The sequence below is a fragment of the Protopterus annectens genome, chromosome 1.part0, assembly GCF_019279795.1.
Source record: "Protopterus annectens isolate FY-2018-M chromosome 1.part0, PAN1.0, whole genome shotgun sequence".
Taxonomy (NCBI): domain Eukaryota; kingdom Metazoa; phylum Chordata; order Ceratodontiformes; family Protopteridae; genus Protopterus; species Protopterus annectens.
The window spans coordinates 1,631,186,913-1,631,211,482 of record NC_056725.1 but is presented as its reverse complement, the minus strand read 5'-3'; positions in this window follow the sequence as shown (position 1 = coordinate 1,631,211,482).

The window sequence follows — 24,570 nt, the reverse complement described above, 5'->3', positions numbered from 1 at the left end:
TCTCCCCCCCAAAAGGAGAGATAACTATCCCAACAGAGTGTAGCCTCCCAGACATCTCAAATGCGCAGGTGAAAGCTGCTCTCTCTAAAGCTAAAAACACAGCATCAATGGGACCGGATGGTGTCCCCGGCTGTGTGCTACATGAACTCAATGAAGAACTAAACCCGCACATAAGGCAGCTGTTTAATCTTAGCCTTACCACAGGATATGTGCCCAAGGAGTGGCATACGGCAACTGTGGTCCCACTCCACAAAGGCGGTGCCTCTATGGACCCTGGTAATTACCGCCCCATAAGCTTAACAAGCCTGGTCTGCAAAGCTATGGAGAGGATCATAATGGAACTCATAAAGAAGGACATAGGGGACTTGCAGACCTTGGACCCAACCCAGTTTGGCTTTGTCAAGGGCAGATCTTGCCTTTTGAACTTGGTCGACCTCTTCGAAACAGTTACCAAGGCCATTGATGAGGGAAAGGCAGTCCATACAGCCTACCTTGACCTTGCAAAAGCTTTCGACACAATACCCCACTCGGGTATCATAGAGAAACTTACCAGCTTAAATGTAAACCCATATGTCACAAGATGGGTTGCAAACTGGCTAAAGGACAGAACCCACAGGGTTAGAGTTGCTGGAGCCATGTCAGACTCCAAGCCGGTTACAAGTGGTGTCCCACAGGGCTCAGTCCTTGGCCCCTATTGTTCGGCATCTACTTCTCAGAAGTACAGGCAAACATAGGAGGACTATGGCTGACAAAGTTTGCGGATGACTGCAAACTGGGTGCCATAGTGGATAGTACATCGGACACAGACATCCTTCAGAGGGGTCTCACGGAAACTGATAGTTGGTGCCAGAGCCATGGCCTGAAGTTAAACGCAAAAAAGTGTATAGTCATACCCTTCGGGAAAAACAAGGTAACCCCAAGCTACCATATAGGTGGCAACCCACTAAGCACAGAAGAGGTTATCCGGGACCTGGGTACCCAGGTTGACAGTGGCCTCTCGTTTGACACTCACGTTGCTAAAGTGGTTCGAAAGACCTTCTACATTGCCCATCTGATCATGAAGGGATTCACATCCAGATCAAGTGAGGTCATTGTTCCCCTGTACTCTTCACTTATCAGACCAATGATCGAGTACAATGCCCCATTCGGGATGTATCTCACCCGACACCTGCAGCGATTGGAGAGACCCCAAAAGTTCCTCACCAAAAGGATAAAGGGACTCCAAAACCTGTAATATACTGCCAGACTGAAGAATCTCCAACTCTATTCAGTTGCATACCGTCTGCTCAGAGGTGACCTGTGCCTGACATACAAGGCCATGACCAACCCGGAATTAATGGACATGCTCCACCTCAAAAAATCCAAATCCACCAGAACCACTAGAGCAAGTGACTTAAACCTTAGCACGGATATAAATAGGATGTGCTGGAGGGATAGATTTATCACCCAGAGACTCCCCATGCTGTGGAATAAAATCCCGGTCCATGTGAGGCAGAGCACCTCGCTGGCTCTGTTCAAGAGGAATCTTGACCGGTGGATGGGAGATCGTAGGTTTACCCCGGGAATCATCTCTGTGTCACTGCTGGACAGAGGCACAACAAACTAATGGGCACATTATTTCTAAAATAAGGGGTGGCGTAAGCCGCATAACTTTGGGCTAGGCTTATAAATGCCTTAGGGCAGATAGCCTAGTATAAACCTATGAACCTATGAACCTAAATGAAGAAAGAAGCTTGACAATTTGGTAGGGGGAAGGAGGGGAGGTCGTCGACACTGACAGAGAGGGACAACAGGATCTCTCAGTATTGTAAGTAAATGACATTTGAATACTAAGTTGCCCCCTCTGTCAGTCTCAACTGTATGGGACAGATTCCACAGCTAATAACATTCTGGGCGGCATCATGGCAAGATACCCGCTCAGTATGATGGAGCCATATATTAAATATATACCAAGTTACTTATCTGAAAAAACAGATCTAAAACTTAGCTGAGCACAGGAGATAACATCTGACTCCAAAGAGTGTCAAACTAAATCTGAAGTACTGTATTTGCATAGCATTATGTGACAGGAAGAGAGAGTACTGAAAAGAAGTTGCCAGCTCAGTTACAACACAGGTAACTCATGCATTCAAGATAGACAGAGGGGACAACATGGTATCCCGAGGTTTGCAAAAGTGTCAAAAATGGCATAAGGTCAGGACTGTGCTGAATATATGAAAAACTGTTGTGAGTAAATGGACTGGTTTTCCTGTGACAGACAAAGATTGACAGAGAACACACAGTAAATATCCCTACATCTAATGCCAGAAGACAGCCAAGTCCCATTCTAGTGAAACTGCAATCTTTTCAATAAAAAGAATAAATCCTGTCAAAACTTTGGAAGAAGAGAGCCATTCTGAAAGTTGTTGAGACATGGGTCTTCATAGATAAAGACTTTGCAGCTCAAACTTGTGCAAAATGGAATGCTTTCATTCCTATATAAACAAATGCAGGTAAATAAAAACATAATGATGGATCCTTTTTGTCCCTCTCCATCCTGCCCCGAGTGAGGGGTTATCCACTTCATGGTAGATCTGAGTCAGCAGCTTTTACACTTCAAAGCTTCTCCAGTACTCAATCCCCTTCCCCCTTCCTCAATGCATTGAGTTCCTACCATCCCTCAGGTCATGCTTGTACTCTAGGGACATACATACTAATGGAGGACTGGAGAATAATGTTGGGTTTAGGACTACCAGGTCTCTCTAGGGACAAAAGTGACAATTTGGAGGAGGGTGGTGGGTGGACACAGAGGGACAATAGGGATCCATTGCTATGATAAGTATACATCTATATTTTCTGTTGTCCCTTCAGTCTGCCTTGACTAATGGGACAGAATCTCCAGCTATTTTTCTTCTTGGGTGGCATTGTGACAGGATATCCTTAAGGGTGGCAGAGCTGAAGGAAGCCCTGGATCTGAGGACTACATCTAACTGAGATTGCATGATGAAGGTGTGCATTGTTGACAAATGTCATCTAAAGAAAAGTTTCAGAAACAGGTCATAGAAGTGGGAACTGATTTGGTAGAGTGGACCTTTGCTTTGGAGTCAAGATGCCTATTATTTGTGGAGTATATGTATGAAATGCAATTGGATAAATATCTAGAAAGAGTTACTTAAGAAACTTTTGCTCCTAGCTTTGCTGAAAAGCAGCAGCAGCAGAAGCAGAAGATGACAAAAAGTTAGGTAATTTTTATAAAAGGATTTGGTCATGTGAAAGTAGAAACAAAGTTTTATTTGAATGATTTTGAAAAGACTGGTAGGTGAATAATCTGATTCAAGGCAGATTCAGATGCAATCTTTGAAACAAATATGTTGTTAGCTGTCAGTGACTTCCAGTTTTTCTCAACTATGTGTTCTTGCAATCATATTTCACATGACATTTCCTATACCCAGTGGGACTGATGCTTTATAGTTTCCTATTTATTCACTAATTTCAGTGTTGGTAGTCTTCTTTTGTATAACACCTTTACTGAATTATTAGTTAAGACATAGGCAAAGATACATTTATATAAAAGAAAATAAACCATGTTAAAATATTCACATTTATACAATTATCATCAATCCAACATTACATAAATTGATGAATTCCTGCATTCTCTTAAACCCACTCCTCCAAAAGATTATTCTGCATGCATTGTTCCCACAATTTCCATATTTTTCCAAGTAATTTGCTTCTACCCCTTTCTAAACATCCCACTTCCAGTTCTTTTAATTCTGGTACAATATTCACTACTTCAAATAAAGCTGGTTTATACTTTGATTTTCATTTTCTAGTAATTGCTTTGTGGCAGCCACCAGAATTAAAATTAGCAAGGCCTTACAATGTATGTGTAGGCAATTCAGATCCTGTATCCCAGTTAAAAAAATAATTTCCTTGGTTACACCCACTTGCTCACCCAATATTTCTGACATAACACACACTACAGAATTTTTAAAGTCTGCCAACTTGCTATACTCCCTAAAAATATGCTCCCAATTACTGTAAATCTTTCTTCCCCGTCACACCTCCAACATTTGCCATTTACCTGAGGAAAAATTATTTGGAGTCTGCTTGAAGTATAAAAATACCTATGCAAACACTTCCAAACAAAAAATCCTAAATATTCTAGACTTTGTTGCATATTTGAGAACTTTTAGTTATGTACTCACCATAACTTCAGATGTTTGGGATCCATCTCGCCTACATTCTGACTGATGGGTTCGGAGCCGATCCCTCGGCTCCGACTCGGCACGCTTATGCCAAAGAACGAAGTCTCTTATTGGCTGAGCTTACTATATCCCAGGATGCACCACTACCAGTCCCCCAGATCTAGTTTGTCCGCATACATGCACACACGCATGCACTGCTTATATAACATTGACAGATGATACAAGATAAAAACAGTAGAACTCAAACCGTTCAATCTCTTCTGATCTCCAAGGCAGGGGGAAGGAGGGTGGGTATTAGGAATGTAGGCGAGATGGATCCCAAACATCTGAAGTTATGGTGAGTACATAACTAAAAGATGTTATGTGATCCTATCTCACCTACATTCTGACTGATGGGACAGCGTCCCTAGCACCTAAATCCTGGGTGGCTCACTGGAAAACACTCCTGAGTACCGTGGAACCAAATGATGCTCGTCCTTTAGATGCCACATCCAATTTATAGTGGGAAATGAAAGTGTGCGGGTTGGACCAAGTAGCCGCAGCACAAATCTCAGAAATAGCGAGCTTGGAATGGAATGCAATAGAGGTAGCCATAGCCCTAGTAGAGTGAGCTTTGACAGAAGTTGTAAGTTGTTTATTTGAAGAGGAATAAGCCTGAGTTATGCAATCTCTGATCCATTTTGCAATAGTAGCTTTAGTGATGGTTTTGCCCAGTTTATTATCTGAAAAGGACACAAACAATTGATCTGTTTTCCGAATTTGTTGAGTCTTATCTAGATAGAAGCGCAATTGCCTGTGAACATCCAATGTATGGAATGTGTATTCCGCCTTGTTTGAAAATTTTGGAAAGAAAACTGGTAGCTCCAAGGACTGTTGGAGACAGAGATTAGAACAAACTTTTGGAACAAAAGATGGATTAGGCCTAAGTGATACTCTATCCTTGTGAAAAATCAAGTACGGTGGTTTGATAGATAGGGCTTGAAGTTCTGAAACTCTTCTTGCAGAGGTAATTGCAACTAAGAAGGCAGTTTTCCAGGACAGATATTTCAACTCACATGTAGCAGCCGGTTCAAAGGGGGAAGATGTTAAGGCACGAAGTACCAAATCAAGATCCCACGGAGGCGCAGGATGAAAAACTGGGGGTCTTAAAAGCACAGCACCTTTCATGAAAGTTTTACATAATCTGCTGCTCATCAAAGGTGGGTCTATGGAATCGTGAAATTTGGAGATAGCTGCTAGTTGGACTTTAATAGTAGAGACTGAAGATCCTTGATTAAACAAGGATGTTAAAAATTTCAAGACCTCTGGTATCGGGCAGTAATAGGGTCCAAGCCTCTGAGTTGAGCCCAGATAGCAAACCTCTTCCACTTACTGTGATACAATTTCTTAGTGGTGGGTTTGTGGGCTGAAGATAAAATGTGAATAACTTCCGGGTCCAAGGTGTGATTTCTGACTATAGTCGGAAGTGGAGGAGCCAAGCTGTTAATTTCAAAGTGTGAAGGGACTGGTGCTGTTGTCCCGACTGATGAACCAGAAGGTCCGGAATTAGATCCAAGAACCAAGGACCGTCCCGGGTATATTTCTGTAGGTAAGGGAACCATACCTGACGAGGCCAGTACGGAGCAATTAGAATCATTGTGGACCCCAATTGGGAAGCTTTCTGGATGACTTTGGGGAGGAGTGGAATCGGAGGGAAAGCATAAAGCAGTCCTGTTGGCCAAGGTTGGACTAGAGCATCCGTAGCTGTCTCCCTGACGGGGTCAAGGAAAAGAACCTTTTGCATTTCGTGTTTCGTGGTGTTGCAAACAGGTCGCAGCATGGAATCCCCCACCTTCTGAAAATCTGAGCTGCTACTGTTTCGTTCAGAGACCACTCGTGAGGAGAAAGAATAGTCCTGCTGAGTCTGTCTGCTAATACATTGGATTTGCCTGGAATGTGGGTCGCTACCAGGAAGCGCTTGGTAGCCACTGCCCATTCCCACACCCTCATGGCCTCTCTGCAAAGGGGGTAAGATCTGGTCCCTCCTTGTTTGTTTAGGTACCAGACCACCGACATGTTGTCTGTGTGGATGGCGATAATGCCTTGAGGGAGAAAGTTGTGGAGGGCTTGTAGGGACAGAAGTACAGCCCTCATTTCCAACACATTGATATGGAGAATTGTTTCGTTTGGAAGCCAAGAACCCTGAACTGACCTACCCAGACAATGCCCCCCCCCACCCCGTCTGGGAGGCATCCGTTGTCAAGGTGGCCACCGGAGGGGGTATAACAAAGGGTCTTCCCTGATTCAGATTGGATGGCAGAAGCCACCAGCGGAGGTCCCGTTTGCACGTTTCTGTAATCAGTATGTGATGATTGAGGGGGAGATCCTGAAAGGACCATTGTGTCGATAATAGCCACTGGAGAATCCTCATGTGCAACCTTGCCAGAGGAACTAGAAGAACTGTGGCAGACATTGAACCTAGAAGTTGCAGGACCATCCTGGCTGGGGCTTTGGATCTTAGAAGCAGGGCTCGGACTTGATCTTGTAATGTTTGTATCCTTTCGGTAGGAAGGAAGACTCGCATTAATTTTGAGTCTATCTCTGCTCCTATGAACCTTATGCGCTGAGAAGGCAGCAAGACAGACTTTGACCAGTTGAATGTAATTCCCAGGGAGGCACCCAGGGAGATGGTGGCTTGTAGGTTCTCTAGTAGTAGATGCCTGGTGGTGGCAGTCAGGAGCCAGTCGTCCAGATAGGGAAACACTTGGAATCCGAGACTCCTCAGGTGAGCAGTCACTACTGCCAAACACTTGGTGAACACCCTGGGGGCTGTGGTGAGACCAAAGGGCAGTGCACAAAATTGGAAATGACTGTCTCCCAGGCTGAAGCGCAGATACCTCCTGGACGCCTGATGTATCGGTATGTGATAATAGGCATCCTTGAGATCTATGGAGCACATCCAAACATCCTTCTCCAACAATGGGAGAATGGATTGTAAAGTGACCATTCGGAATTTGGACTTCATGACGGACTGGTTTAGTTTGCTGAGATCCAAAATGGGTCTCAGGTCCCCTGTCTTTTTTGGCACTAAAAAGAACCTTGAGTAATTTCCGGATCCGATCTGGTCTGCGGGGACCGGTTGGATGACTCCTTTTTCTAGCAGCTTTGAAGCTTCTACGGCTGCAATTTCCCGTTGACTGGGTGGTGGGTCCGGGATTTTTCTGGACGGTGGGGGTGGGTGTGTGAAGGGAATGGTGTAACCTCCGGCAATAATCCGAAGCACCCATCTGTCCTGAGTAATAGACTCCCAGGCTTTTAGGTGCTTGGAAAAATGGCACCCGACTGGCTCCGGAGCAGCGCAGCCGGGCAATCCCTCATGGAGTGTGGGAGGCTGAAGAGCCACGAAAGGACTCGCGGTCTCCAGTGTTGCGGGGGCCTCTGCCGCCTCTGGGACGGCGTCTCCCAGAAAAATTTCCCCCTCCTCTGCCTCTGGAAGGGGAATCTTCCTGCTGCTGAGGAAAGAATTTCTGTGATTTGCGGAACCACATCTTCCCTCCTCTTTTGGCCTTGGGATAAGGCCGAAAGGGAGTGGAAAAACGTGCTCCTACGGCAGATAAAGTCTTTCCCTCCTGCTCACAGCGGGTAAGAGTGTCTTTTACCTTGGGTCCAAACAAAGAGGACCCATCAAAGGGAGCATCGGCAAAGGAAGACTTGAAGGCCTCCGCGAAATGACACAAACGGAGCCAGGCTTGTCTTCGTAGAGCCACGCCTGTGCCTGCCGCTCTGCCCGCCCCTTCGGCTGCATATGAAATGAGCCTCATGGACGAGTTAGAAATCGAGGTAAGGGTAGCCAACTGAGAGCCAACCGACTGGGCTAGCTGTTCAGGTAGGTTACCTGAGAGGGAGTCTGAGAGCTCCTTGACCAGATCCCTCTGTAGTCTGATGAAATGTGCCAAATAATTCAGGGACCTTAGAGTAAAGGCCGCTGAAGTCAGGGTGCGCTTCCCGTACCGGTCCATGCTCCTAGACTCCTTATTAGGAGGATGGACGGACGTTGAAGCCTCTGCCACGTCCTGCTGGGTAGCAGATGCCACCACCATGGCATCTACAGCCACGCCTTTCGTTAAGAATTCCTTCTCGGGTGGGGCAGACAAAAATTTGTTAGGGCGAGAAGGCACTGGTTCCACAGTATCTGGATGTTCCCATGCCCTTCGACAAACCAAATCTAGGAGCTCGTCGAAGGGCGGAGACACCCAGGAGGCGGAGGGCTGAGCCCCGAAGGCCTTGAGGAACACCGACTCATCAGTGGAGGGGGGTTTGGAATTCCAGCCGCCTCGTTGCTTGAGGATCTCTAGAATATCTGCAAACGAGACATCATCCGAGGACGACTTTGGGGACCCCTCCGCATCATCAAGATCCATGTCCGATGTAAGAGACTCATCGGGGGAGTCTACGTGCTTCCTCTTGCACGATCTCTTCCTTGGGGGCTCCTCCGAAGACAACTCCGAAAGACCCTCAGGAGGAGGGGAACCCCCCGTGGGGGTAACCTCAGGCCCCGGGGCTCCGCTATCTAGAGACAGGGGAACTGCCAAAGACCCAGTCTCCATGCCCAGGGAAGGTGCCGGTAAAGCTGTAGAGATGGTCAAAGAGGATTTAGCCAAGGCACTCCTCATAGCTCTGAAGGCCGGACCCCCAGAATCCTGGGAGGGTCCAGTCGCCGGAGCCATGATAGCAGACGGAAGTCCCGCGGCCGAAGCACCGAGAGGGAGGCTTGGAACCGAAAGTATTGGTCCCGAAACGTCACCCCCGGGCCCGGCCGAAGAAGTCCGTGTGCTAAACTCCGACCCGAAGGCCGGGGTTGGAGTAAGGGTCGGAGCCGACCCTAGGATCTCCACTGGCTCCATCAGCACCTGCTCCGACGGAGCCGAAGCGGTCGGAGGAGGAATGGCAATGGAATGGGCTATCGGCTCCGAAACCAATTGGGTCGGAGCCGAAACTAATTTCTGGAAGACTGGGGACTGGAAAAGTCTTTGGAGTACCCTGTCTATGTCCGAATCTGACATCCTTGATGACCTGGAAGAGACCGAATGGGTCCGAGTAGGCCTCTCCAACGGCTCCAAGGGACTAGGGGACCGGCTCCGAATCGACTCGATGATTATCGGCGCCGAAGGAGTGTCCAAACCAATTTCCATCGGTGCCGAAGAGGGCTTCGGCGCCGAGGAGGAAGTGTCTGAGCGGACAACCTTCATCAGCTCCGAGATCAGTGGAGCCGATGAAGGTGACCCGCCTCTCGATGCCCCAGCCGTCGGCTCCAAAACCAGAGGAGTCGAGGCTGGAGGCATCGAGGCAGACCATTCCGCCCTCGGCTCCGAAGTCCGTGGAGCCGAAGGAGAAGCCTGCCTATGTCTTTTGGCGGTCGGTTCCGACGGACTGGTCGGAGCCGACACCCTTTTCTTCTTAGCAGGAGAAGGAGAGGAAGCTAATGCTTCTTCAAATGAGGGTTTTATAAGCCCTTTTAGAATAAGTTTATTTTTCCTCTCTTGGAGGACCCTCGAGGAAAACGCGTGGCACACGCTACAGGACTCCTGCAAATGTTTGGCACCCAAGCAGTATACACAGAGAGAGTGGTCATCTGTGATCGACATTTTGAAACTGCACTTAGTGCACTTTTTAAACCCTGAAGGCCTAGGAGCCTGTGACATTATGGCAACCAATCTAGTGACCAGCAAAAAACAAAACACACTAACTATCACAGATAAATCCTTTTTTTTTTTCTTTCTTTTTACCAAAGACTGTCACAAAGAAGAACCAAGAACCTACAAATAAAAAAGGGACTTAAATGACAAGTAACTGACAGGGGAAGGCCCTTCAACTCAAAGGGAGCCTCTAGTCAGAAAAGCGCAATCACCACACAAAAACTTGACAAAAAATATCCACTCACACACAAAAAGACAATATAGCTGTTAAAACAGCTTTTTGTTCAATTTTTAGGAAATTCCTGACAGGAAAGTAAGTGAAAGAAACACTACTTAGCTCAGCCAGCTCGAGACCACGTCTTTGCTTGTTAGCGGCAAACGAGATCTGGGGGACTGGTAGTGGTGCATCCTGGGATATAGTAAGCTCAGCCAATAAGAGACTTCGTTCTTTGGCATAAGCGTGCCGAGTCGGAGCCGAGGGATCGGCTCCGAACCCATCAGTCAGAATGTAGGCGAGATAGGATCACATAACATCCATACATATATCCACCTATTGTTTCTTTGTGCCTGCTTATCCAACCTCTTTCCCAGTATTCTCTGACCTCTTCTGATTGATTCCTACAGTTATCATGCAATATTTTATATGCCCTATTAATTATCCTTTATTTAACAGCAGCTTCTGTTGTAGATTCAACTAAAAATTCTATTGGTGCTGTTCTTTCACTTAGGATTCTCCTATCTGTTTCTCTTTGCTTATACTCTCATTTCAAGCCTTGATGGGGAAGACCGTCTCTAACCTGCAATCCAAATGTACCTTTCTCACACTAATTATGTGCCCCCAATGCCTTTGTTCCTTTTCCAGTTTTCTCCAGTAAGTTCCAGCCCCTCTTGCCTATTCATTGTTCCTCTAATTGCAGTCCTCCCTATCAGAAGCATCACCTTCCGCCATCCTCACGTTGGCTTAGTTTTTAGAATACTTTTTCCCACTTTATGAATATAATATTCCATGTGACTATTGTTATTCTCCTAAGTATCTACATCCAAAATCCCACTCTCTCCTTATTTCTTGAGCTTTGCCCCTATTTCATCATCATCCCTTTCCACTTTGTTGTGTATTTCCCCTGAGGTTATAGAAAGCTTTGTGGTTGTCCTTTGCCTGAAAAGCTATTTTTTCTTCAAATTTAGCCTTTGAAGTATTAATTAACCCTTTCAACTGTCTGTTTTTATTGGTCAGGGGGGTTTAGTATGTATGGATCTGTTCCTCCTATGCTTGACCAAGATTTTTTTTCTTTTGTTGTATAACCAATTGATATTGTGATTCCACCAGAATGGCTTGCTTTTTGAGTTTGTTTTATTCTTAATACGAGTGGGCACAGCTCACTCTACATAGCTATCAATATGGCTGTACAGAGATTTTGTAAATAGCTCAGCATATTCTATGATGTTTACTGTGTTTGGCAGTTCTTGGGATTTAGCCAAGTTGTTGCTTAGTAGAGAGAGGTTAGCCTTGGAATAATTCCTAAGGGTTTTTGGTTTCCCTGGATTATGGTCAGATCTGATGAGTGAAGACATTGCACTGGGTGTGGAACATTGGCCCTCCATGTTCATGTGTACAAGGTCAAGGATGTTTGTGCCCCTGATAAGAGACTGGACCAACTGTTCCAGGATGTTGGTATTAATAAAGTTTAGGAATCGCTGGGTTTCTGCATTAGAAGTGGTGTAGGATTCCCAGTCTATAGAGGGGTAACTGAGCTCCCCAATGAATATCATATTGGGTGAATGGTGAGGGACTGTAGTACATTGAGATAGGTAGTATAGGTATTCTAGGACATGGAGAGAGACCTATAGGTTTCAAGGATAAGGTATGATACCCTGTTCATGGTGAATTGCACATATATGAGTTCCAGTGGGTCATACACTTTGACTAGTCTGGTGTGAGGTTGTTTTTAATATAGACTCAGACTCCTCTGCCTTTAGTTCCCTCCTGTGCAGTAGCTGGTCTAAATGTGTGAAAGGCATTATAATCATGCATTGCTGGGGTACTCTTCACAACTTTAAACCACGTCTCTGTTACTGCACAGACGTCTACACTCTCCAGGGATAGGAAGGCTCGCAGGGAGTGGAGTTTATTGTTAAGACTTCTAGCATTGAGCCACACCACTTTCAGATATTCCTTCATAAATTCATTTAAGTCGGTAGGTTTATCTGTTTGGAATTGCCTAAAAAAGGCACAGTAGGGTGGAAAAGGTTTGCCAATATCCAAACTCCTACGGGGGATAAGTGCAGACCATCCCTGGCAAAGCAGCATGGACTGTCAACCATGTCCACCCAGACCATCAAATATTGAATCCCCAAGAAGAGATGCTAAGCCAATTGTTAAAATCAATAATTTTCTGTTGGTAACATGGCATCATCCTTGGAGAAGGTAGTATGCTCAGTCCTATGCTCATACCTGCCTGAGACTCCTAATCAATGAGCTCAATCATGTCTTGCACAGAGTCATATCGATACTTGTGGTTCAGTGACTTGAGTGCATGTGTGACCTGATGGACCCTAGCCCTGGAAAGGCAGGTAAACATGATACTCTCCTTACTCTGCAATACTTTAACCTTTGTCAGTCCTTCCATGTAATTTTTGTTACTTCTTAACCATGTCTCTTTTTCTTTTATTTCTACCCTATTTTTAAATTCCATTTTCATTTTATTCTAATCCCTAGCTATATCTTCTGAAGAAATTTCTATATTCCCTAATAACTCTTGAATTATTTCCACTACCCATTTCTTAACCTCCTCTCTTTTTAACATATAGGAGAGGAAGTGCCAGTGCCTTATATTTACTTCATTTACCCTGCATTTTTATCTTTATTATTATTGGTGCACAATCTGAAATAGTTATTGAATGTGTATCAAGATGTTCATTTAAATGCACATGCTTATGTGAAATATAAGTTCTTTCTGGGCTATCCCAGTTGTTGCACCTTGGAGAATAATATGAAAGTCTCCCAGAGTTCCTACTACTAAATTCACATCATCCATACCAACTATTTTCATATGTTTCTTCAAAAAATCTAAACTCATTTGTTATATTTCCCTTCTAGGCACCACTGTACATCCTCACTGTTGAAAATCAAAGTCCAGTCCCTGCCTGTAAGCAATATTCCCTGCTGAAAGCTGATTATTTCTCAAAAAAAATTCTTTAGCTCCATAGTAGATGTTTTAGGTGGACTATAAATATATCCCAGTCTAATCATCCTTCCTTCCCAGTAGCTCCTTGCTACCACAAATCTACCATTGATATCTTATTTTCCTCTTCTATCACTATTGGAGATCCTGTAGCAATTAATATAAATACTCCCCTTTTCTTTTGTGCCAGATATTCCACTGAAAAACTATCCTGAAATTATTTATTTATCATATTCACATGCTCACTTATTTCCAGGTGTGCCTCCTGTAACACTGCTATTTGCACACTGCATGTTTTAAATATGGTTCACTACTCTTTCTTTTTTTGTATTTACCTGTGAGACCATTCACCTTCCAAGATAATATGGAAAGTATTGCCATTATAAAAATAATTTATTCCCACCTGTTATGCATGACAGCTTATTTTAATGTCTGTTTTCAGCTTTTGTGTTACATGCATTATATAGTTGTTTCTTGTCTTATCCATTCAAACCTATGCCACATTTTAGACAATATTTTTGTTTTAATGAATACCCTCAAACAAACAGAATCCCACAGAATATCCATAACTTGTTAACTTAATACAAACACATAAAACTATGTACATCTTCAAATAATGAAGTTTATCCCTCCTAATAAGAGCAATTGTCCCAGATGGACATCTACACTCATAGATTTTAACTGACCTACTATTAAGGTTATCCATACTAAGATGCATGGTGCAGCCTGTGATCCTAATTACACTAAATTATATATTTTTTGTCTTGTCATTATTCCTCTTCCAGATATAGAAAATAACTTGAATGCCTTCAGAAAAGATTACCTTAACCGTAAAAGAAAATAAGTATTCTTATGTTTATTGCCCTCTTATCAGCTTGTCTCCATGGAAACATAAGAACCAGCTATATTGTTACCTTCAGCTACAAGTTTCTTGTGTTACACTGTGAACATTTTTTTGCTGAAAGAAAACTTTTCATTACATTCAGCTTTCTCTCATTTACTTGCTTCCACTTAAAACTTATTGTTAGATCAAACCAAGGGCCTTAATCCAGTCATTCCTTTATGCCAAAATAAGAGAAAGCATGGCAACTCTACTTACAGCATGATCTGTGTACTTTTACATGCCATCCCCCACCTCAATAACCCAATATTACAAATTATTAACTTAAACATGATTTTGTCAACCTTTTTTTCTCTTTTTACATCACAGTGCCTACATTTCATAGAATAAAAAAGGGCACCTGTTTACTTTTATATCTTTATTGCACACAACAATAACTGAAAATGCTTTACTATATAGTGTTTGTCATGAAATGTTTTATAAAAATACTGTTAAGTAAATTTTTTTACTTACAGTTACCTCTTTCCTTCCCTTTAATGTTCTTCCAGACATTAATGACATGAAGTAGACCAAATATTTTGGAGTCCCTTGCACTTTAACAAAGTCAACAAAAGTCCAATCTTTCCAGTTTTTCTTGTTCAGAAATCTGATTGATGCTTTGTAATCCCGGATTTATTCTTTAATATCGAGGATGCTGGTTTCCTTCCTGCTGATCTCCATCTCCCAACTCCAGTCTATGGTTCCTTTCCAACATAATCTGGTTCTTCTAATCAACTCCTGTGTTTTTCTCTGTCTCACAAGCATTTTCTGTTGGAACAATGGAAAAGGTTTCTCTGGCAAAGTCTTTCTGTAAGCTTCACTATCAGGGGAATAAGAAGCACAGTCCCCTTCTGTTTGACAGCAGACCTGGGTCCAGCACTAGGCAACCTAGGCAGTCACCTAGAGCTTGCTGGCTTGGGGGGCGTATTAGCCAGGGTGGGACTGACTGGGTAGCTGCCACAAAATTAAAGTTATGTACTCACCATAACTATGCACCTGTGTTGTCCATTTAAATTCTTCCTTAACATATGGGTTACAGATCCGGCTTGGCCACATTCCACAGGCTTTCAGATCCAACTCTCTAGCTCATCCCACCTCCCATAATGCTCTAATCTACCCCAATACCTCAGATCGAGTTTGCCACCTTAAAGGTCTTAAGATGTAATAGGAAAAGAGAAGAGAAATAAAACCAGAGCTGAAACCTGGAACAACAGGTTCAAAAAGTTCATAAGGTCACTCCAGAAGATGACAGGAAGGAGGAAAAAAGGGAGAGGAGTTGTGGAACAATGAAACTGGGCAAAATGGATGCATAGTTATGGTCAGCACAAAACTTTAATATCCGATGTTGTCTTTTTCATTCTTCCTCAACATATGGGACAGAGTCCCCAACTACATAAATTTTTGGTTGCTCTCATGGAAGGATATTCCAGAGAATTGCTGAACCAAAGCCAGCTCTGCTTTTGGAAATTGTCCAATTTGTAAGGAGTAATAAAGATATGAGCATTAGACCAGGTGTTTGCTGCACATAAATCAATGGAAGCTCTATACCAAAAGGCAGATGAGGTGGCCATGGATCTGGTTGACTGAGCCTTAGGTGGTTTTGATAGGGAGAAACCTTGCTGGGAATATATCCAGGAAATGCAATTATTTATCCATTTTGCCAATGTAACTTTAGAAATTAGAGCTCCCAGCCTACTAGGTGAAAAAGAGACAAACAATTGTCCATTTTTCTGAAATCTTTTGTTCTGTGTAAATAGAAGCATATTCATCTACGCACATCTAAAAGATGTAGCATGTATTCTCCCTTGTTCGAAAATTTTAGAATAAAGACTGGTAAATGAATGGTTTGATTATTTATCTTTGATTCTAAAGCCATTTTGGTAGGAAAGAAAGGTTGGTTTATAAGGTAACTATCTTTATGAAAAATAATGTAGGGGCTTTGGATGAAAGAGCATGGAGTTTGGAAATCTTTTTTGCAGATGTAATAGCAACTAAAAAAGTTGTTTTTCGAGGCAGAAATTTTAAATCAGTTTTTGCTGAAGGTTTAAAGGGTTGTTGAATTAAGCCTTGAAGCACTACTGTTAAATCCCAAGGAAGGGACGGATCTTTCACTGGAGATCTGAGTAAGAAGGTGTCCTTTAAGAAACTCTTGCAAAACTTGGAAGCAGCCAAGCAAGAAGCATTGTCTCTTGACTGAAAATTCAGTGTGGCTGCCAACTGTACTTTGACTGTGGAAAAAACTAGCACCTTCTTTAAAAAGAGAGAAGATAAAAACTCTAGTACAGAAGAAGTAGGGGCAGTAAAAGCATCAATGTAATTTCTGAGGTCCCAAATCAAGAATTTTTTCCATTTACTCTTGTAGATCCTCATTTCACTGAGGAACAAAGTGTATGACTAACCGGGGAAGAAAGCCTGGACTATCTACCTATTAATGGAATTGGACAAACCATGTGGTTAGTTTGATGGCTGGGATATTGGGATGCCTTATCCCCAAGGGATGTGACAGAAGGTCTGGTCTTGGGTTCAGTATCCAAGGAGGATAATGAAGATGTAACCAAAGGAAAGGGAACTACACCTGGCAAGGCCAAAAGGGAGCAATGAGGGAAATGGAGCTCTTCAACTGACTGGCTTTCTGTAGGAATTTTGGAATCAGAGGAACTTGGGCATAGGCGTAAAGGAGACCAGAGGGCCAAATGGGGACTAGACCATCTATCGGTGACTGCCCCTGATGGGGATCAGGCAAAGTACCTGCTGCATTTGTTGTGGTTACATGCAAAAATATCATAGCAAGGTTGGCCCCAACAACAAAAAATGTTCTCCACCACTGACTGACTGAGAGACCATTTGTGAAGTATCAGAATGGACCTGCTGAGTTTGGCCAATGGTACGCTGGATTTCCCCAGAGTGTGCATTGCCACTAGAAAGTGGTTGGAGGAGCTTGCCCATTGCCACACTCTCATAGCTTCCCAAAAAAGGGATAAGATCGAGTTTCCCCTTGTTTGTTGATGTACCAGACCAAAGACATGTCGGTTTGAACTGCAGTAGTCCCTAAAGGGAGAATACCTTGAAATGCCTGCAACACTAGTAGGACTGCTCTCATCTCTAGGAAATTTATGTGCAAAACTAGTCTCTTGGGGAGACCATGTGCCTTGGACTGTCCTGCCCATGAAATGCCCCCCAGCTCTGAAGCATCTGTGCTTACAGTGGTCACTGGGAAAGACAGAACAAAGTGGGGGCTTACGTAAATGTCATCCAACTGGATCCACCAGTGAAGATGGTTTCTGCATACCAGAATAAGTTTAACTGGGAAAGATAGAGGTTGTCAGAGAATAGACTACTGTACAGCTAGAGTCCACTGAAGAACATGCATATAGTAATGTGCTAATGGGACAAATACTATAGACGCTGCCATGGAACCTAAGGTCTGAAGGATAAATATGGCAGGAGGAGTGGGATGAGAGAGAGAATTTGTTGAACCTGGGACTTAATTGTATCTATACAATAAGATGGCAGAGACACAATCTGACTTATTATGTTTAAATGAGCACCAATGAACTCCAGGCTCTGTACTGGTAGTAAGAAAACAATGATGCAGATCCCAAATCAGATTTTATTTCACTTAGCGCCTCGGCCAAACACAGCCTTCAAAGAATGACAAGAATTAAATAAAACTTCCCCTATATATACATACAGCAATTAAAGAATCAGTGGGACAATTAACCATTAAATAATTGGCTAAATAAGATATTTCCAATTAAGCTCATGATTTAGTTCCACACGTAAAAGAGTATTATATTTTAAAATCAAAACAGCTTCTTTACATAGCAACATATTTTTCAATAATACAGCATCACCAACTTTAATAAAAACCTTCTCTAACATATTTTTCAATAATACAGCATCACCAACTTTAATAAAAACCTTCTCTAAAATAGTAGCCCTTAACAAAGAAAAATCATTGTTACGCTTATCTAAAAAATGCATAGCAACGGAACTCTCCATTCTGTGTTTTTTGATATCTCTAATATGCTCCTGTACTCTAATCGTAAACTTTTGTTTACTATGTCCAATGTAAAACATGTTATATGGGCACCTCAAACAATATATAATACCTTCACTATTACAAGAAAAACTATTCATAGCTTCAAATTTTTTTCCATTAATTATATTAAAACAGGTCACTATATATTTACATAGACTACAGTTATTACATGGCATAGTCCCCAATATACTACGGGATGACAACTGTTACATCAAGTAACACAAAATACACTCTCACCAGTTTAGCCCTTAAATTCTGTCCCCTTTTATATGAAATGGATGTCCATTTTCTAATGATATTCTTCACTATGGCATCTTTTTTCAGAAAGTTCCAATAGTAATTTACCAATTTCCAGATGTTTTGACTCAATAGTCTGGTAGTAGTTTGGACTTGGAAATGTTGACTGTAATGCCAACTGTTGGGCAAATTCAGAGCAAATAGTCCCTGGACTGTTCTAGGAGATGCCTGGTTGGGGTGGTGAGGAGCCAGTCATCTAACTATCCAGAATCCTTCCAGTTTCAGGTGAACTGCTACCACTGCCATACACTTGGTAAGCACCCTGGAGGCTGTGGTGAGTCTAAAGGGCAGGTCTCTGAAATGATACTAGCTCTTTCCCAACCAAAAGTGCAAGTTATCTTCGAGAGTGCCTTTTTATTTTGATGTGATGGTAGGCGTCCTGAAGTTCGATTGAGCACATTGTATCGTCCTTGTGTAAAAGAGATCGAATGGATTGAATCATGACCATTCAGAACTTGGATTTCCTCTCATATTGGTTCAGATTGCTTAGATCCAAAATTGGTCTCCGGTCCCTTATCTTTATTAGCACTAAAAATAACTTTTTTTAAAACAAGAAACATGTTTATTAAATTATTATGTATGACATAGACAAACTTACATTTATATAAATGAAAATAAATCATACCAACACAATCTCAGTTGCTAACATTGTACATTACAAACCATGCCAACACAAATGTAGTTGCAAACATTATACATCACTTTTAATATATCCAATCATTGTCAGTAAACCATTACATATTTCATTCAAATCCTGCCTTCTTTTAAATTTAAATGTCTTTCCTCCTCTGCATGTATTGATCCCACATTTCCCATTTTTTTCCTATGTAATTTGCTCCTACCTTTTTCTAAAGATCCCATTTCCAGTTGTTTTATCTCTGTTGCCACATTCGCTGCTTCTAGTAAAGTTGGTTTAGACTTTGATTTCCATTTTCTAGTAATTGCTGTTGGCAGCCATCATAATTAGACTCAGCAAGGCTTTACTATGTCCTGGCAATTCTGATTCTGTACATAGCTCAAAAAAATAATTTCCCTAGTTACTCCAGTTTGGTCACCCAGCATCTCTGACAGAGCAGTCTGCAGTGACTCTTTAAAGTCTGCTAACTCTTTACATTCCCAGATAATATGCTCCCAGTTACCTCTTTCTTCTCCGTAGCATCTCCAACATTTGCTGTCTACCTCAGGAAAATTCTATGGAGTCTGCTTGGGGTATAAAAATAACTCTAACACTTTCAGGAAAAGATCCTAAATATTCTAGATTTTGTTGCATATTTGGGAGACATGAATGCATCCCCCCATTGTTTCTTTGTGAACTGCTTATCCAGTCTCTCTTTCCAATCCATCCTGACCTTCACTGGTTGATTCTTATAGTTATCATGCAATATTTTATATGCTCTACTAATTATTCTTTTCTTAATGGCAACTTCTGTTCTAGATTCTACAAAAACTCTACCAGTGCTAGTCTTTGATTTAGAACCCCTCTATTTCTTTCTCTTTGCCTATACTCTGATATCAATCCTTGATATGGAAGGCAGTTTCTAACCTGCAGTCCAAATGAGTTCTTGGTGTCTTCCCATTCTATTACCTTTCCCTCTCTAGTTATTTGCTCCCGATACCTTGGTTCCTTTGCCAGTTTTCTCCAATATATATTCCCGCCCCCTATTGCCTATTGTCTGTATCTCTAACTGCAGTCATCCCTATCAGCAGAATCTCCTTTCTCCATTCCTGTGTTGGCTTAGTTCTTAGAATACCTTCGGCTATTTATGAATATGAGGCAATGTTACAACTCCCTTATGTACACAGACTACCCTCTCAACCTCCCAACAAGCTCAAATATATGTGAGAGATGCAACTATATAGGCAAAGTGGAGGCTGAGCTCTCTCAACCCAATGAGGGTCAGTCAGGAGGAGAAGGTAACCACACACCACAAATCCAGTCTCACATAGACCTATCGCAACAGAAAACCAAACACATAAACACACAAAAACATACTCGGAGGCTCTAAATAAAAATCTGCCCAAGCAGCAGAGACCTCCAAAGCAGACATCCAAGCAACCACTACCCCACAACAATACCCACGTATCACATAGTTCACAAAGTCAGTGTGCCACACAGTCACAGCCCTTAAGGCTAAACAACACACCTAATACACTTGTAATAGGTGACTGTATTGTCAGACACACTGACATCCCACTCACCAGGCTGAACAAGGAGAAGGTCAGTGTAAACTGCCTGTCGGGTGCCAGGATCCGCCACATAACACAAGCACTCAGGTCACTCCAAAGCAAGTACAAATATGACTCCGCTGGTGCAAATGACCTGAGACGTACCTCCCTGGACTACATGAAAAGAGACATAGAGGAGCTTTCTGATCATGTAGCTCACGCCAGTATGACCCCGACCTTGAGTAGCATCTTACCCTCACCAAGAATGATGCCACAGTATAAAGACAAAGTGATCAATTTTAACAATTGGCTAAAGTATTGGTGTCATTCAAAGGGGATCCAGTGTCTGTCAGCCTGGGATGACATGTTCAACAAGCCACATTGCTTCGCTAGGGATGGCTTGCACCTGTCACCCCTGGGCTTTTGAATACTGGCTAAGGCTCTTGCCACCCCCATAGTGCCTTTTTTAGGCAAGGCTCAAAAGACAAACCCACCTCCACAGACAACACAAAGAAAAAGAAACTAAGGGTAATGCTGCTCAACGCCAGAAGTCTAAACCTCAAGATGCACACACTCGAGGCTCTCCTCAGTATGGAGAATATTGATATCTGTGCAGTAACAGAAACCTGGTTCAAGGCTCCTGAGAGCACCCCAGCACTACCAGGTTATACCTCATACCATGCTTTTCGGCCCCAAAAACTCGGACCGTACCACAAAAGGAGGGAGAGTATCCATATTCATCAAAGATACCCACACCTCCAGGTTAGTGGCACTGCATGAAGCATCTGAGACCATCCATGTGCAATTAACAGTGGTCAAAACTGCTTTTCAATTTGTAGCCTGCTACAGACCACCCTCCCAAACTCAGGAACCCCATTCGGCTTTCCTGAGAACACTGGAGAATATAAAGGTCTCTCCAAACACCATTATATTGGGTGGCTTCAACTACCCAAACATAGACTGGGAGCACTACTCAAGCCCCAACACCCTCGCCCAACGGTTCCTAGAATTTATAAACTCAAATGCTATGGAACAACTGGTCACCACTCCCACAAGAGGGGAAAACATATTGGACCTGATCATCACCAACATAGGGACTCTATGTTCCATACCAGAGGTATACCCCTCATTGGTAAGATCTGACCATAAATTAATCTCACTGGACATCCATATCCCATCCCCACCCCCAGCCAAAGAAACCACTGTGAAGAACTTCTCAAAATCAAATTTCACACTTCTCAAAACCAAGGTGGAATCCTTCAAAGCCCCTAGGCCAATGGAAAATACGGCCCAAACTGCAGAATCCTTTATAAACGCTTTCTATGGACACCTACAGGAATGCATGGATTGTGCTATCCCAAATAAAACCAAGACTCATTCCTCCAAAGGCAGGAGACCTGTCTGGTGGACTGCAGCCCTAAATAAGCTATACAACAGAAGGAGGAAGCTACTACATGAATCCCAAAAAGGGAAGGCATCTCTGATCAGTACTAGCAAGAAACTATGATCCCTCATAAAATCATCTAAGGCCAGCTTCGAAAAAAAAATTGCACAAGATGCTAAAGATAATCACAAGGCCTTCTTTAGTTATGTCAGGAACCTGGGTGGCAACTCCCAGATATGCTCTGAGTTAGTTCAAAATGACAAAAAATACACTGAACCCACAGACATTGCCAACATCCTGGCAGACAGGTTCAGTGCAAACTTCTCCCCCCCTTCCCCCCCAAAAGAGCAAATGTCTATCCCAACAGAGTGTAGCCTCCCTGACATCACAGATGCACAGGTGAGAGCTGCTCTCTCCAAAGCAAAAAACACAGCATCAATGGGACTGGACGGTGTCCCGGGCTGCATCTTACATGAACTCCAAGAAGAACTGAACCCTCACATAAAGTCACTGTTCAATCTCAGCCTTACTACAGGACATGCATCCAAGGAATGGCATAGCAACAGTGGTCCCACTCCGCAAAGGTGGTGCCACAACGGACCCCGGAAACTATCGCCCTATAAGCCTGACTAGCCTGGTCTACAAAGCTATGGAGCGTATCATCATGAAACTCATAAACAAAGACATTGGGAACCTCCAAACACTGGATCCTACCCAATTGAGCTTTGTTAAGGGCAGATCTTGCCTCTTGAACCTGGTTGACTTCTTTGAAACAGTCACCAAGGCCACAGATGAAGGGAAGGTAGACCACACAACCTACCTGGACCTCGCAAAAGCCTTCGACACAATACCCCACTCGGGCATCATAAATAAGCTCACCAGCTTAAATATCAACCCCTATGTCACAAGATGGGTTGCAAACTGGCTCAGGGATAGAACCCACATGGTCAGAATTGCAGGTGCCATGTCAGACTCTAAACCAGTTACAAGTGGCATCCCACAATGCTCAGTCCTGGGACCTCTCTTGTTCGGTATATATTTCTCTGAGGTACAGGCTAACATGGAGGACTATGGCTGACCAAGTTTGCAGATGACTGCAAACTGGGTGCCATAATCGACTCGCCGACTGACACAAGCATTCTCCAAAAGGGTCTCACAGAGACGGATAACTGGTGCCAGAGCCATGGCCTAAAGCTAAATGCCAAAAAGTACATAGTCATCCCCTTTGGGAAAAACAAAGTGCCCACAAATTACCACATAGGTGGCAATCCATTAAGTACGGAAGAAGTAATTAGGGATTTGGGGAACCAAGTAGATAGCAATCTCTCCTTTGACAATCACGTTGCCAAAGTGGCTATAAAGACCTTCTATATAGCCCACCTTATCACAAAAGGGTTCAAATCTAGATCAAGAGAGGTCATTGTGCCCCTCTACTCATCACTCATCAGGCCCATAATTGAATACAATGCCCCATTTGGGATGTACCTTACCCGACACCTGCAGCAACTGGAAAGACCCCAAAAGTACCTCACCAAGAGGATCAAGGGACTCAAGCAGATGCCCTACGCAGTTAGGCTAAAAAAACTCCAGCTCTACTCAGTTGCTTACCGCCTACTCAGAGGCGATCTGTGCCTGACGTATAAAGCCATGTCCAACCCAGAATTAATGGACATGCTCCACCTCAGGAAATCCAAATCCCTTAGAGCTACATGCTCAAGGGACTTAAACCTCAGCACAGAAATAAATAGGACATGCTGGAGGGACAGATTCATATCCCAGAGGCTCCCCTCACTCTGGAACAAAATCCCAATCCATGTTAGGCAGAGTCCCTCAGTGACCCTCTTCAAGAGAAATCTTGACGAGTGGATGGGAGATCGTAGGTTTACCCCTGGGATCTCTTCTGTGTCCCTACTATACAGAGGCACAGTCAACTAATCTAAAAGGGTGGCGAAAGCCAAACACACTCTGGCTAGCCTTATAAATGTCCTAGGGCAGATAGCCTAGTATCAACCTATGAACCTATAATATTCTATATGATTATTGTTGTTGTCAGTCTCTTCCTGTTACTTGAGCTTCCCCGTTTCATCATCTCTTTCCACTTTGAATTACAGTTTTCTGCTTGCAATATTACCTGCTGCAATATTACATTATCTGCTTGCAATATTACATTATCATGTCCCTGTCCCCGTAAATATGGATATTGCTGAACCAGTTCATATGTGGGTACATAATTTACTTCTATTGCTTTTCTTTTATGTTCATTAATTTTGTATCCTGAAAAGGTTTGAAACTGTCTCAATATGTTCCACAGCACTGTAATGTCCCTTTCTGGTTTTGTCAGGTATAAAGTAATGTCACCTGCAAATAGAGCCAGGTTTTCTTGACTACCATACCAATTATATCCTTGAATATATCAGTCTCTTATTTTCCTTCCCAGTGGTTCTAAATATAATGCAAACAACAAAGCGGAGAGAGGACACCCCTGCCTGGTTCATCTGCTCATGCAGAGATTATCAGAAAGGACTCCACCCACTTTAATTTTCATTTCCGATCCCTTATTTATCCTCCTAATCCACCTTATAATTTTATCAGGAATGGAAATACTTCCATTGCACTGCTCATAAAGCCCCAGCTAACTCTTTCAAATGCTTTCTCTGCATCAAGACCCACCAGCAACAGTGACATTTTCTTAGATTCTGATTCCCTCTGGATCATCATTGTTCTGTTAATATTATCAAATGTTTGCTTCCCCCTCAA